The following is a 14,711-nucleotide window of genomic DNA, read 5'->3' as shown; positions in this document are numbered from 1 at the left end:
TTCAGCAACGCGTGTGCAGGCTGGCTGGGAGGGGGGTGGAGTAAAATCGCGTGTCGGCAAAACTTATAATACTTGTGCGTGCATGAGAGGGTTAAATGTCTGATAACTGTGGAGATAATATCACTAAATTTGGAAGTTGCAATCTCTATCGAGGACTGTGATGCCAAAGCTTGGAGCTCAAGAGCTGAGTTTGTGTGCCAGATTAGTATCTGCATCAATAATTTCTCATCTGTAGTGTGCCACATATTTTTCAATGAGGGGATGTGTCAGTGCCAGAGTAAATGGTTGCTTGTCCATATCTGTACAACATGTGCTTGGATGAAGAGGATGTGTCACTGCCAGTGCGAACGTTAGCCTGGCCACGTCTCTACCACATATACAGTATGTGGGTTGAAGAGATATGTCAGTGCAAACGCGAACGCTAGCCTGGCCACATCTCTACTTCTTTTGCGTGGTCTGACGGGTTGTTTCATAGCCAGAGCGACAGCTAGCCTGGTCACATCTCTTACACGTATGCATGGGTGAAGGGATATGTCATTGCTAAATCACATGCTTTGGCCATATCTCTGCCACCTACAAATAGACGAAGAAAAGTGATAATGCCTGATTATTCCTTTATTTGGTCGCATCTCTGCCACATGCAAGTTCATGGGTTACAGTAGTATATCACATACAAATTTCAAAAGGTCTAAGCTCAAAAGGACGGAGTACGTATCCGTGTGCTGGTTTAGTTTGTCTCATGCTATTCTTCTGGTGGTAATACAGTAGGTCCAGTTTGTTGCCCGTGAGTGCGCGTTTATGCACGCAAGCATGCATTCACACACACACACACACACACACACACACACACACACACACACACACGCGCACACACACACACACACACACACACACACACACACACGCGCACACGCGCACACACACACACGCGCACACACACACACGCGCACACACACGCGCACACACACACACGCGCACACACACGCGCACACACACACACACACACACGCACACACACACGCGCACACACACACACAACCAGACATGGATTCTGGGTTGGGGGGGGGGCATGGAGGACGTATGCCCTCTAATTTTTGGCAGACCAGTGAATATTTATAATCGACGAACTATGACAGAAAATTAAAAATATTAAGAATCTTACATAAATCCTTTCATGGAATCATTTCGATGAAAAGAGGCATTTGGTGATAAACCGTGGAGTGTTTGCTCATGAGTTATCAAGAGTTCATACTCGTCAAGAATCATGGCTTCAGTTTCCTAGAGTATTGCATCCAGCTCGGAACAACCCCCTTCTACATCCATTCACCTCCCCCCCTTCTCCGACACCCAGACATAGGCCACCCCCTCCCCCTACACACAACATCCACACATATGTTTCTGTGCGATAATATGATGCTCTTCGCTGCTGCTCAGTTTTCGTTGCTTTGTACATGTACAATCCCAGCCTCAGATTGGTGGATGTTGGACCCATTTCTTCCTTGCACAGGTATTAAGACTTCACACCATCAAGTACAATGACGTCTGATTATTTTGTTTGCTCATTATCAGTACGATTTTACCTGGTAGACTTATTATTGCGGTGTTCGATAATAGTACTGATTAAACCCCTACCATCTTGAGGTCACTCTTAACTTATATAAGATTGCCTGTTGGTGGTCAGATAAGTATTATCACGTAATCATGATGAAGGGGATACTGTTATTTTATGGAAAGTTTATGCCCAAAGTACTATGTTCAACATCGGTTTGGGCAACAACTGCCTTAGTATGAGGTGGTCTTTCGGTATTGAGCCGTTGGCCTGTTCTCTGTATAGTTATTATTGTAATAAAACCACATGCACTGACACTTCTGGTCGTCGTTAAAATACCGGTAAGTGGTGTTCATTGCTTCTCATCTACCAATCGAATCGTAGCACATGTAATAACGACTTAGTATAAAATGAAAAATATCTTCACAAGTTTTTTTTTTTTTTTTTCAGAATATTTCGACTCAGTGATGATGGAAGGTTGCCTTGTTAGACTTTTCTGTTATATTGTTTACCATCCATTATGATAAGAATATTTTCTGGCTTTGGTGCATGTAATACAATGAGAAAACCTCCCTGTCAGTCCATAATTGCTACTCTTAGGCTATTTTGTTTAGATTAGGAGAGATGTTTCGTATTACAATACGGTTTCCCTTTGCCGCGCAGTATCAAAGAATTAATCATAGCAATGTACAGGCAATAAGAAGTCATTTTCTTTTTAAAAGAAATGTTGGTGAACCAGGTAAATATGCTTTCAATGGAAATAACCATTTGGACAAAAATGCAACAGCCAAAATGTAAGCACCTACTAAGGATTTCAGGGGCAGTGTCCAACTGTTTTTTTAAAATAACGTCTCAACAAATCGTCGGACAAGGATTTAACTTTGGCAGTGCATGTTTGAGACCCCGACCTAATTTGTAAAATTATGCTTTTGTACCAAATGTGTATGATTAAGGCATTTATAAGAGTAAATGTAGGGTAAACTTAGCTAAAATCGTCAGAGGCATGTAGCGAGGCTAGCTTCGGTCACGATACAAGCCCCGCCCACAATTCGGAACGTGACGTCGGTGTGACGTAGTAGTAATCACCCACGCAAGTGGCAGTTCTGTCTTTATGTAAGCTGCCTCAGATTCAATGGCTCAGGGTTAGTCATATTTCTGAGCTGCGGCTGATTTTTAGAGTGACTGTACATCCCTCCAGACTCCCTATTAGTACATAGTATATGCATCGCCCTCTTACACATATTGTGACGGCAATATGACTTATTCACTTCTGAAGAGTAGTAATCACTGCCTGAGCCGGCACCTTTTTTTTCTCAAACGTTCTTCTCATATAAGGACCATACTGAATCTGTAGTAGGGGTGAAATATTACTTCGGTGTGTGTGTGTATGTGTTTGTGTGTGTTTGTGTGTGTGTGTGTGTGAGAGAGAGAGAGAGAGAGAGAGAGAGAGAGAGAGAGAGAGAGAGAGAAAGTACAGTATGTGGGGGGGGGAGGTTAGAAAGATAGAAATGCCACTTGCGTCGGTGATTACTACTACGTCACACCGACGTCACGTTCCGAATTGTGGGCGGGGCTTGTATCGTGACCGAAGCTAGCCTCGCTACATGCCTCTGACGATTTTAGCTAAGTTTACCCTACATTTACTCTTATAAATGCCTTAATCATACACATTTGGTACAAAAGCATAATTTTACAAATTAGGTCGGGGTCTCAAACATGCACTGCCAAAGTTAAATCCTTGTCCGACGCTTTGTTGAGACGTTATTTAAAAAAAAAAAGTTGGACACTGCCCCTGAAATCCTTAGTACGTAAATCCAACGTCAAGTGCCAACTAGGATTGACAGGTAGGTTTTTCGCCGTATTACATGCACCAAAGTCAGGGAATCTTCTCATCATAATGGATGGTAGCACAATATAACAGAAAAGTCTAACAAGGTAACGTTCCATCGTCAATAAGTAGGAATATTTAAAAAATCATGCAGTAATTTTTCGTTATATAGTTAGGTGTTAACACGTGCTACGATTCGATTGGTATATGAGAAGTCATGGACACTACTTGTATTAACGAAAACCTGAAGTGTCAGTGCATGTAGTTTTTAATACATTAATATATAACGGCCATGCCACGTTGAGTACACCGCTTCCCGTCCGATCAGCGAAGTTAAGCAACGTTGGGTCTGGTTAGTACTTGGATGGGTGACCGCCTGGGTACACCAGATGCTGTTGGCATCCCTACGTGTCAAGTGGGGTTGGTGGAGGATTACTGCCCCTCCCCGTAAAACAATTAACTCTAAGCCCTTGGCCACCCCGTCTGGGATACATGGCGTCTGGCAATGAATGAATGAATATATAACTATTCAGAGAACAGGTCATGGGCTCAATACCCAGAGAGCAGGGAACTAAGCTGTTGCCCTAACCGACATCCAACATCATGCTTTAGGCATAAACTACCACTAGGTCAGGGGTTCCCAACCTTTATTTACCCATTACCCCATTTTCCACACCTCCCTTCACTCATTACCCCTCATTGCTTATGTTTCCACAATTGCATTTTAGCTGCTTAACATTTTGATGCCTAGATTTTAGTTTGAATGTAGGACTTAATTAAAGGTTAGGCTAAAACCAAGAGAGTTATTGCAAGGAGTAATTTATTTTTATTATTAACACTGATACCAAATAAACATGACTTTAAACATTCATCACTGAATTTTAGTATAGGTCTGAAAGTCTATCATAACTGGTATGATTTTTAGATTTTTTTTTTTTGTTACCTCCCCCATTACCCTTCACAAAAGACCAAATTACCCCACTTGGGGTAATTTACCCCAAGTTGGGAACCCCTGCACTAGGTAATCCTATATAAGTTACGAATGACCTGAAGACGGCGGGAGTTTACTCATTACTAAAATCGAACACCCCACTAATAAGTTTACCAGATAATATCGTAATAATAATGAATAAACAAAGTAATAAGACGTCACTGTACTTGAGTGTGTGGAGTCATAATAACATGTGCAAGTAACAAATGGGTCCAACCTCCACCAATCAGAGGCTGGGATTTTAGATACATAAAGCTACGAATGCTGAGCGGCAGTGAAGAGCATGATATTCCCCCAAAGAATCATATGCGTGGATATTGTGCGTGTGTGTGTGGGGGGGGAGGCCTGTGTCTGGGTATTGGAGGGGGGGTGAGTGGATGTGGAAGGGGGTTGATCAAAGCTGGATACAGCACTCTGGAAAATGGTGGCATGATTCTTTGGGGTTTACAAGTATGAACTGATAACTCACTGTCAGACCCTCCACAATTTATCAACAAATCCCTCTTTTCATCGAAATGATTCCATGAATGCGTTTACAGTATGTAAGATACTTAATACTTATATTTTGCCTTCATTTGTTCATATGTGATATTCATTGGTCTCCCAAAAATACTGGGGCATACGTCCCCCAAGCCCCTCCCTACCCAAAATCCTTGCCTGGTGTGTGTGTATGTAATTCACTGGGTCGGTCAGGATCACTTGATGGTCGTGATGTGTGTGTGTGTGTGTGTGTGTGTGTGTGTGTGTGTGTGTGTGTGTGTGTGTGTGTGTGTGTGTGTGTGTGTGTGTGTGTGTGTGTGTGTGTGTGTGTGTGTGTGTGTGTGTGTGTGTGTGTGCATGCGTGCGTATGTGAGTCAACGCACACTCACGGGCAACTTGCTGGGCCTATTGCCACCAAAAGTAGGACATGGGATAAACTGAAGCAGCACATGAATATGTCCTCCTTAGCTTCAACCTACTGAAATTCATATGTTAAACTACTACGGCAACCAATGAACGTGTAAGTGACAGAGATGTGACTGGGTAAAGGAGTCAGCAGGCACTGTCACTTTCCCTCAGCTATGCATATGTGGCAGAGATTTAGCCATATTTGCATGTAATTTAGCACTGACACGTTCCTTCACCCACGTATATGTGGCAGAGATGTGGCCATGCTAGCGTTCGCATTGGCAGTGACACATCCTCTTCACTCACGCATATGTTGTTGAAATGTGGACAAGCTGCCATTTACTCTGGCACTAACACATCCCCTTATTGAAAAATATGTGGTAGGCTACAGAGGAGAAATTATTGATACTGACACTAATCTGGTAGACAATCTCAGCTCTTGAGCTCCAAGCTTTAGGATCACAGTCCACGACAGAGTTTGCAACCTCCGAATTCAGTGATATTACCTTCACAGTTCTCGGACATCAAAGTTACAATATATCATGAAGGACGAGCATAATCTATCACATTCGGGGATTGAGATGATAAAGGGAGTATTTGCATTAGAATGCAACTCGGACAGTGATACGTAACCTAACTACCGTAAAAATTCTTGTACTGCATTATCATTATGGCGCCAACAGTGAAATGCTGAAATTTCGTGTAAGATATTCACCAGATGTATTATCTAAGGCTTACTGCGCAAAAATGTAACACTGATGTAGTTACACATTTCAGTGTCATATTAGTTTTCTGGAGAAACATGAAATACTTAACCATTAACGTAGGAAAAATCAATAAACGAACGACAATGCAGATATTCATATTCTGTGAAAATGTCATGAGGCACGTAATACAGTATTTGTACAAAAGTGATCGGGAACTCTTAACCTAATGGAAGTGCAACTTTCTTCTTTATTTTAGTAGTGAGCTGCTGTTTTAGTTATAACCATATCATTCCCATGGTTATATATTTTATTCAGTAACATACGTCATAAAATCGGATGCAGATAATGCATCAAAGAAAATTTTTCTTCTGAAGAGGTCATAGAGATCACAGGTATTTTACAATCCTCGTCAAAACAATGAAACCATAATAATGTCGAAGAGGTGTCCCTATTTCACCATTGTGTTGTAGCCTACCTCGAAATTACACATCATGAAGACATGCAGCCATTAAAACAAATGTGAATGACTTTTTTTTTAGCCTCAAAATGTTTATAATGTGAGAGTCAGTACAAGATTAATTATTGGTCTTTCCGGGACGTGTACCAACACAGCAACTCCCCGTCGGTAATTTGACATTAAATTTTTATACGTAGTGTATCAGGTTAGGCTACGGGGTGAGATATAATAATCACTTCAACGGAATGCTTTGAACAGTGTAGGGAATAGCTGGAAATCATTGGCAGATACGATATCGTAATTGTTTTTGTGCATCCAGTCATCATGTTGTAATGTGAATAATAGATGCTACATTATGAAAGTGTTCAACACTAGATTATCTACTGAGGTCAACGGATTTGTGCTTGCACGATGATGCGATTATTTAATATGCAAAGTAATATTATGAGGAACATTTTCGCACACGGCCTAGCTACACTAGTTCATCAGAAAGTGAAACTAAATTCAAATCGGGGTTCACTCTCGCATCGTATCTCAAAGCCAAAATCGAATAACCTGAAGTTGTATAGGTTAGTGTTACCACACAAAACGCGGAAAGGCTGGCTAGCGACGCATCACTTCTTGTATGAGTGACTGTATCCCCAATCGGCTGTCCATTTGGCATCGAGCCAGATAGGATAATGTGTCCTAAGCTATGTCTCGACTCTTAATCCTAAAAACTTTCCAGCATTATTACCCATGAGTAAAGGATTAAATCAAACTTAAAGTACAAGACAGTATTAATACGGTACATATAGTAATGTCATACAGTACATAATTATAATCATGATCATACTGTACTCATCTATTGTTGGCATCGATGGAGGATAGATACACACAGATATGTCCGTACTAAATAGTAGTCGGAGTTCTATGGCAACGAGTATTGAGGGACCACAAGGTTTTCACAGCATTACAGCAATGAGCGAGGCATGGGAGGCCACAAAGTCACAGCATTAGGGGTTAGCCACTGCCTGGGTCACCAATGAAGAGCACACAGATACGTCTTCGCTGTATTGTGTCCATGGGAGAGACAATGACAGAGCGATGGTAGCCTTGGCACGTTGGGTGGGTCGCTACCGCAGTGCACTGTGATTGGCTGGTGCATGGCGGTCTGCCCGCACGCCAATTGGGTCCCGTGTCTGAGTCGGATGATATGCTTCACCATTGGAAAGTGCATAGTACGGCCAATTGCTTCCCGTTTCTGAGCCAAATATTGCGTAATTTTGCCGGATATTCTTGTAACAGAGCCGAGCAAAAAATGCTGGATATTGTTTTGGACTATGTATTGCTATGATGGATAAATGAGAGATTATATATATATATATATATATATATATCACTAGCCGTTTGAGTGTCCGCTGCAGGACCTGCCTATCCCGACCGAAGTGGAAACGATACAGCCAATGTATCTCTACCAAGTGGCTTAGGCTCTGGTAGAGACTGTATGTAGGGTGAGAAGTGCCTGCAAGTGTAATTGTAGTGTTGAAATGGCTTTGGATGTGTGTATAGTCTGTGAACCAAGTGTAATCGGCACACGCAAGCCAACAGGGTACAAGCATACCTTATAGTATGCGACACTGGTTCAACCACAGCATCCCTTGTGTTCGCCAGTGCAGTACATGTCCTGAAGAACGCTCCCAAAGTTTATTACCCTACCGAGGCGCGAACCATCCTTCGTCAGTGTACGAAAACGCACACTTTACCACTGTACCACGGAGGCTCCATACATATATATATATATATATATATATATATATATATATATATATATATATATATATATATATATATATATATATATATATTTGTGCTCCTACAGAAACGAGGTTGCGTGGAGTTGATAAAATGAATTTGGAAGATGGTATTACTATGTTGGTTTCTGGTAGGAGTGATGGAAATCATTACCAAGGAGTAGGCTTACTGCTGAGTAGAGATGCTTGTAAGGCAGTATACTGAGTTTGAACCAATAATTAATGAGTGCTTGCTTTATGCTCGTTTAAAATCTGACCATGGCAATATCAGTACGGTTGTACGGTACACTCCGACAAATGAGGCAGCTGTTGAAATGAAGGATGACTTTTTTGAGAAGCTGCAGGATGTAGTGAATAGAGTCGCAAGACATGATGTGTTAGTTTGCATTGGTGATTTTAATGCAATTGTTGGCAGTAGTAGGGATGGCTTTAAAGATTGTCTGGGTAAGGAGGGTGTTGGTATAAGAAACGAAAATGGGGTGCTATTTGGATGCTTTTGTTTGGCAAATGACCTTATAATTGGTGGAACTATCTTTGAGCATAGAAAAATACATAAGACTACTTGGATTTCACCATGTGGTAAATATTGTAACCAGATTGACCACATTGCAATTAGCAGAAGGTATCGGAGTTATTTGCAAGATGTTTGTGTAAGGAGGGGGGCAGATATAAGTAGTGATCATCAACTTGCTGTGTCAAAGATTAAAATAAAACTTAAGAGAAACGTTAATGGTAATTGTACAGGAGGTAATAATTATGATATTGATGAGTTGAGAATTAATGGGAACACGAAGGAAAAGTTTCGTTGGGAATGTAGGAACAGGTTTCTAGTCCTGCAGACTTTGATGGAATCTGAAGACAATGATATTATTCAAATGTGGAGAGAGGTAAAAGAGGTTTTGCATAAGAGTGCTAAGGTTACTATTACGAAAAAGGGAAAAGCAAGAAGGAAAAAGTGGATGTCAGATGAAACATGGAATGCAATTCAGGAATGGAAAGAGGCGAAATTAAGAAGTGAAGAACATGTTGATGGCCAGGTAGTTGAATTATTTAGAGCAAAGTACTGGAGTTTACATTCTGAAGTAAAAAGACTCGTTAGCCGTGATAACAGGAGGCTATATGATGAAAAGGCAACAGAGACAGAAATTAAATTAAGTAAAAATGACGGTCAGAGCACAAGAGCAGCGTATCAGGCCATAAAGGAGTTAACTGGGACTGAAAAGAGAAGGAAGGAAATACCTGTACGAAATAGAAATGGTAATTTGATGACTAAAGATTTGGATATAAAAGGAAGGTGGAAAGAGCATTTTGAATCTATTCTAAATAGACCAATCCCAGCTGAAGAGGACATTTTGCCAGCCGAGAGAGATTTACAGATAGAAACAGGGGATATAACCTTGGAAGAGGTAGCAAAATCTATCAAGGAGTTAAAGAATTTTAAGGCCCCAGGAGAGGATGGAATATTTCCTGAAATGCTTACGGTGGAAAATGATGAGTTGATGAATGCGCTTTTGAAACTTTTTAATGTGGCTTGGGATAATGGTGGAATTCCAGAAGAGTGGAAAAATGGAATGATTATAAAAATACCAAAAATGGGAGATTTAAGTGTGTGTGGCAATTGGAGGGGGATAGCTTTGACACCTGTAGTTGCAAAAGACTTTTCCAAAATCTTGTTGAACAGAATAGAGCCAGTAATTGATAAAATTTAGGAGAAGAACAAGCGGGATTTAGAAAGGGTCGAGGTTTTAATGATCAGATTTTTATTGTAAGGCATCTAATACAACAAGCTAATGAGATGAAAATGGCACTTAGTATGTGTTTTGTGGATTTTGAAAAAGGCGTTTGATAGTGTTTCACGTGGAGCTATGTTGAAAATTATGAGATTCTATGGTATATCGGAAAAGTTTGTAAATATTATTAGAAGCCTGCATGAAGATACTTTTTGTAAGGCAATGGTGGGTGGTTCTTTGAGTGATCCATTTGAAGTTAAGTCAGGAGTGATTTAAGGAGGAGTTCTTTCGCCATTGCTGTTTGTTTTGGTTATGGATTATGTTATGAGAAAGGTTGTAAGGAGAACAGATACATGAATTAACTGGAAAGAAAATATGAAGCTGATGGATTTGGACTATGCTAATGATATTGTACTGATTTGCGGAAGTATTTACGAGATGCAGAGGGTGCTTGATTGTCTGATGGAGGAAGGAGAAAAAGTGTGATTGGTAATAAATTGTGGAAAGACTGAAATTATTAATATGAACGTGGAGAACCAACTCGATTGTGTAATTGGGAATAATGTGGTGAAGAATGTAGAAAACTTTAAATATCTGGGAACGATTGTATCATCTAATGGATTATTAAACAATGAAATTGAGGAGAGGATTAGATAGGCTTGGCGAGCTGTTGGAATGTTGAAATCTATTTGGAATAATAATATGCTTTCGGTACATACTAAAGTGAAAATTTACAAGTCCATGGTTAGACCAATTTTAATTTATGGGCATGAGTCATGGTACAGTACAATTGCAACAGATCAGAAAGTATTAGGATTTGAAAATAAAATACTGAGAAGGATTCTTGGGGCGAAGTGGCAAGACAGAGTTACAAATGAAAGAGTAAGGGAAATTACGAGAGTGCAACCAGTTAATATGTGAGACTGTCTCGCTGGAAGTGGGTGGGGCACATATACAGAAAAGAAGGCAGTTTAATACTGGATGTGCCAGAGTGGACAGCTAGAGGAAGAAGAGGTAGAGGTAGGCCTAGGGAAACCTGGTTGAGGACAATGAAAAGAGAAGCAGGAGAGGAGTGTTGGTGGAACCTGAAAGAGATGGCATGAGACAAATATTGGTGGAGAGTTCATCGAGGCCCTATGCATCCCGTGGGGTGCCACAGGAATATATATATATATATATATATATATATATATATATATATATATATATATATATATATATATATATGTATATATATATATATATATATATATATATATATATATATATATATATATATATATATATACTTATGCAAGGAAGAAGGAACCAAAGGCCAAGAGCCTGGAAACCGTTCCTTCCAAGGAAAAGAAAAACAATACGAAAGAGAGCCAAATTCAAGATCCATTATTTTCGAGATGCCTGGACACACTGAGTTTGAAAGACTGGAGATCATAGGAAGTAGGAAATACCGACAGCGAGAGACAGTTCCATAGTTGACCCGCTGCATAGATGAAGGACTGGGAGTAACGGTTAACTCTTGCATTAGAGAGTTGGACAGACAATTGTACAAGAGAGGATATAATGATCGTCAAGTTGAACTAAATGAAGTAAGATTCTCGCAGAATTGCCCAGAAGTGTTAAGCATTCTTGTTAAAAGGTTAATACTCAGGCATCTACGATTTATTCAGTTTAATAAGACTTTCTGACGTTAACTGGAATTTAACAGTAGATATGTTCAGATCATTAGAGGGTTAATGGCATCATTAGCAACATTTAAGTTCCTAAAACTCATTCAGCAGATTATATATATATATATATATATATATATATATATATATATATATATATATATATATATATATATATATATATATATATATATATATATATATATGTGTGTGTGTGTGTGTGTGTATCATTTTATGACAATAGATGGAATAGAAGGCAATTCATTTTTAACGAAGAGAGAACCGATTGTATCAGTATCAGTACTCGCGGGATCCTGTGACCAACTCAGCTGAATTGAATTGCTTGACGTTGGCCGAAATATAACACGAGAAGTATCCACACCATCAGAAGGTTAAACTTGTGAAGATTTTCTGTCTATTTATCATTCTATTACCAGACGTCTCCTTGTGGAGGGGGGGAGGCACAGATATATCGCCTCCATGGCGATCTGTTCCCTGCCATTTGGTTGCCATATCTCCAGCTCACACCTCCCTCTCTCACATATCTCTTCACTCCATTGACATACTCAGTCTCTTAACTCATACCATTCATCAATCAATTGAACTTTTTGGAGAAACTCATGCAGTAGCTCTTGATATCTCTAAAGCTTTCGACAGAGTATGCCACCATTCCCTGCTGTCCAAACTCCCTTGTTATGGACTAACGTCTTTGATTTCTTCATATCTTAGTGACAGGAAAATAAGAGTAAAAGTAGATGATGTATATTCCAATTTCCACTCAGTTAACGCCGGCGTGCCGCAGGGATCAGTTCTGGCGCCAACCATATTTCTGGTTCATATTAATGATCTCTTATCTGTCACCCACAGTCCCATTGACTCATATGCAGATGACTCAACACTACATAGTTCATTCACACTCAGATATCCATTTACAAAGTCTAATATCTCCACCTCTCAACTCAGTACAACCATCTCCATAAATCAAGATCTATCTACAATCAGTGAATGGGGACAAAACAACCTTGTCTCTTTTAATGCTTGTAAAACTAAATATATAAAGTTTACTAATAGACAGATATTGCCAGATTCGTACATTACCTTCAGTGCTACTAATATTCCCATCTCCAAAAGTATTGAAATTCTTGGCATATCATTTAACAGTGCCCTCAGCTCTCTCATGTCAGATCATATGCTAAAACCGCCTCAAAGAAACTTCGATTATTGTACAGAGTCCATAACTTCTTCGCTGACGAGCAGTTAGCTATAATTTATAAGAGTCATGTGGCTCTCAGCTTGAATATTGCTCACCCTTGTGGAATGCTTGTGGAGAGGTTGCATTAAGACAACTAGACAAAATTCAGAACAAAGCTGTTAGAATCATTAACAACCCTGCCATTACATATAAACTACCTCCCCTGCAAGTAAGAAGGAATGTTGCCTCCCTTGCATTATTTTACAGATTTTTTTTGGCAAATTCTCAGACGAAGTTGCGTCCATGGTGCCACCTCTCCATGCCTTCCCTCATGCTACACGGGCATCTGGTAGTGCTCATGACTGGAATGTCACTCAGCCATATTGCAGAACTTCTGCCTATCAGAATTCTTTCAGTCCCCGAACTGCATCTCTCTGGAACTCGCTTCCCCAGAGTTGTTTCCCTCCAGATTTCAACCCACAACTGTTCAAGTCTAACTGTTACAGATATTTTATGAACAGAGGACTCCAGTAATCTGGTGTATAGATTATTTTTTTTTTTTTTACTCATTTGTTTTTCCTTCCTCCGTTCTGTTATTTATATAAAAAAAAAATCTAAACCTTGGACTCCTCCTCCCTTCTACCCCTAAACCTCACTCACACATACTCTCCTAGTAAGTCTCATTCTTCATCCTCTTCATAGGCCGCTTTCACACGAGCCACTGGTGGCCGCAATTAGTTGCCTCCCATAGTTTTCAATGGAGCATTTCATACGAGGCCACTGCAGTTGCCTGGCTGGCAACCAGCTCCCAGCGGTGTCTCGCTCGCGCAACTGGTGTCCGCCACTGGCGGTTGCTGCCACTCGCTGTAAAACATTGTTTCAAATCGGAGCTTTCATACAGCGCCGCCAGTTGCAGCCAGCAAGGCAAGGAGAAGGAGCTCTTCCTGTGACACCATTCTTTCAACTAAGAACCTTGCCAAGGAGTGGCGTGAGTTCAGTGGAGGACGCTAGTTGCTGGCCCCTTCACACTGGGCCACCAGTGGCGGCCACCGGTGGCCTCGTCTGAAAGCTGCCATAAAGTCAGAACATCTCAGAGTATTTTTTTTTTTTAATGAGTTTTCTCCCTCATTCACGTCAATACAATACCTTTTTTTTTTTTTTTAATTCATCAATATGTTTGTCTGTCTCTCCATGTAACTCCACAAGCTTCTCTCAGTTAACTCATTTCCATTGTTTCACTCTTGACTTACGTCCTCCAGCAGAGCCCAAGCTCACAATATTGTCATGCAGCAACTTTTAACTTTCATACTCACTCCCCTGTTTATTATAAATGCATTCAGTGAACCAGCAATCTTTCTTCTCTCTTGTACCCTTCGAGCACTTCCACCTCTAACCTTCGATCTTGACACACACACACACACACACACACACACACACACACACACACACACACACACACACACACACACACACACACACACACACACACACACACACACACACACACACACACACACCGCTTGCTGGCTCAGTGGTAGCGTTCTCGCTTGCCATTTGGTAGACGGGAGTTCGCTCCTCGCTCAGGTTGCGAAAAGTTTAACTGACGAAGTGGGTGGTTACTGTCCCCCTTGAGCAAGGAGACGGGTGTGTCGTGTGTGAAGGTCACAGCCTTACCCTTGGATCGGACTGTATGAGCTCTCAGCTCCCTTCCGGGAGGGTAAAAGCTTACAATCACGACCATCAAGTGATCATGACCGACCCGGTGAATTACACACACACACACACACACACACACACACACACACACACACACAAAATTCCAAGCCTCCTCTCTCTCTCTCTCTCTCTCTCTCTCTCTCTCTCTCTCTCTCTCTCTCATCAGAAATGATGATGATGACGATTATCA

At 40.7% G+C, this 14,711-nt stretch overlaps 1 protein-coding gene and 1 non-coding gene across 2 annotated transcripts in view; both read left to right on the top strand.

The window, feature by feature from the left end:
* The window catches only part of LOC145403705 (glutamate receptor 1-like), a 1,124,056-nt gene that overhangs the window by 638,219 nt on the left and 471,126 nt on the right, over positions 1 to 14,711 (top strand). The window lies entirely within an intron of this gene.
* LOC145403907 (5S ribosomal RNA) lies at positions 3,660 to 3,778 on the top strand. The gene has a single exon (XR_013898099.1). It is a non-coding gene; the product is annotated as a 5S ribosomal RNA (ribosomal RNA).

Source organism: Coenobita brevimanus, chromosome 61, assembly GCF_032717465.1.
Source record: "Coenobita brevimanus isolate Jiangsu-jjx chromosome 61, ASM3271746v2, whole genome shotgun sequence".
Lineage (NCBI taxonomy): Eukaryota > Metazoa > Arthropoda > Malacostraca > Decapoda > Coenobitidae > Coenobita > Coenobita brevimanus.
Note: the sequence above shows the minus strand (reverse complement) of the source record. Positions and strands in the feature narration are given on the sequence as shown.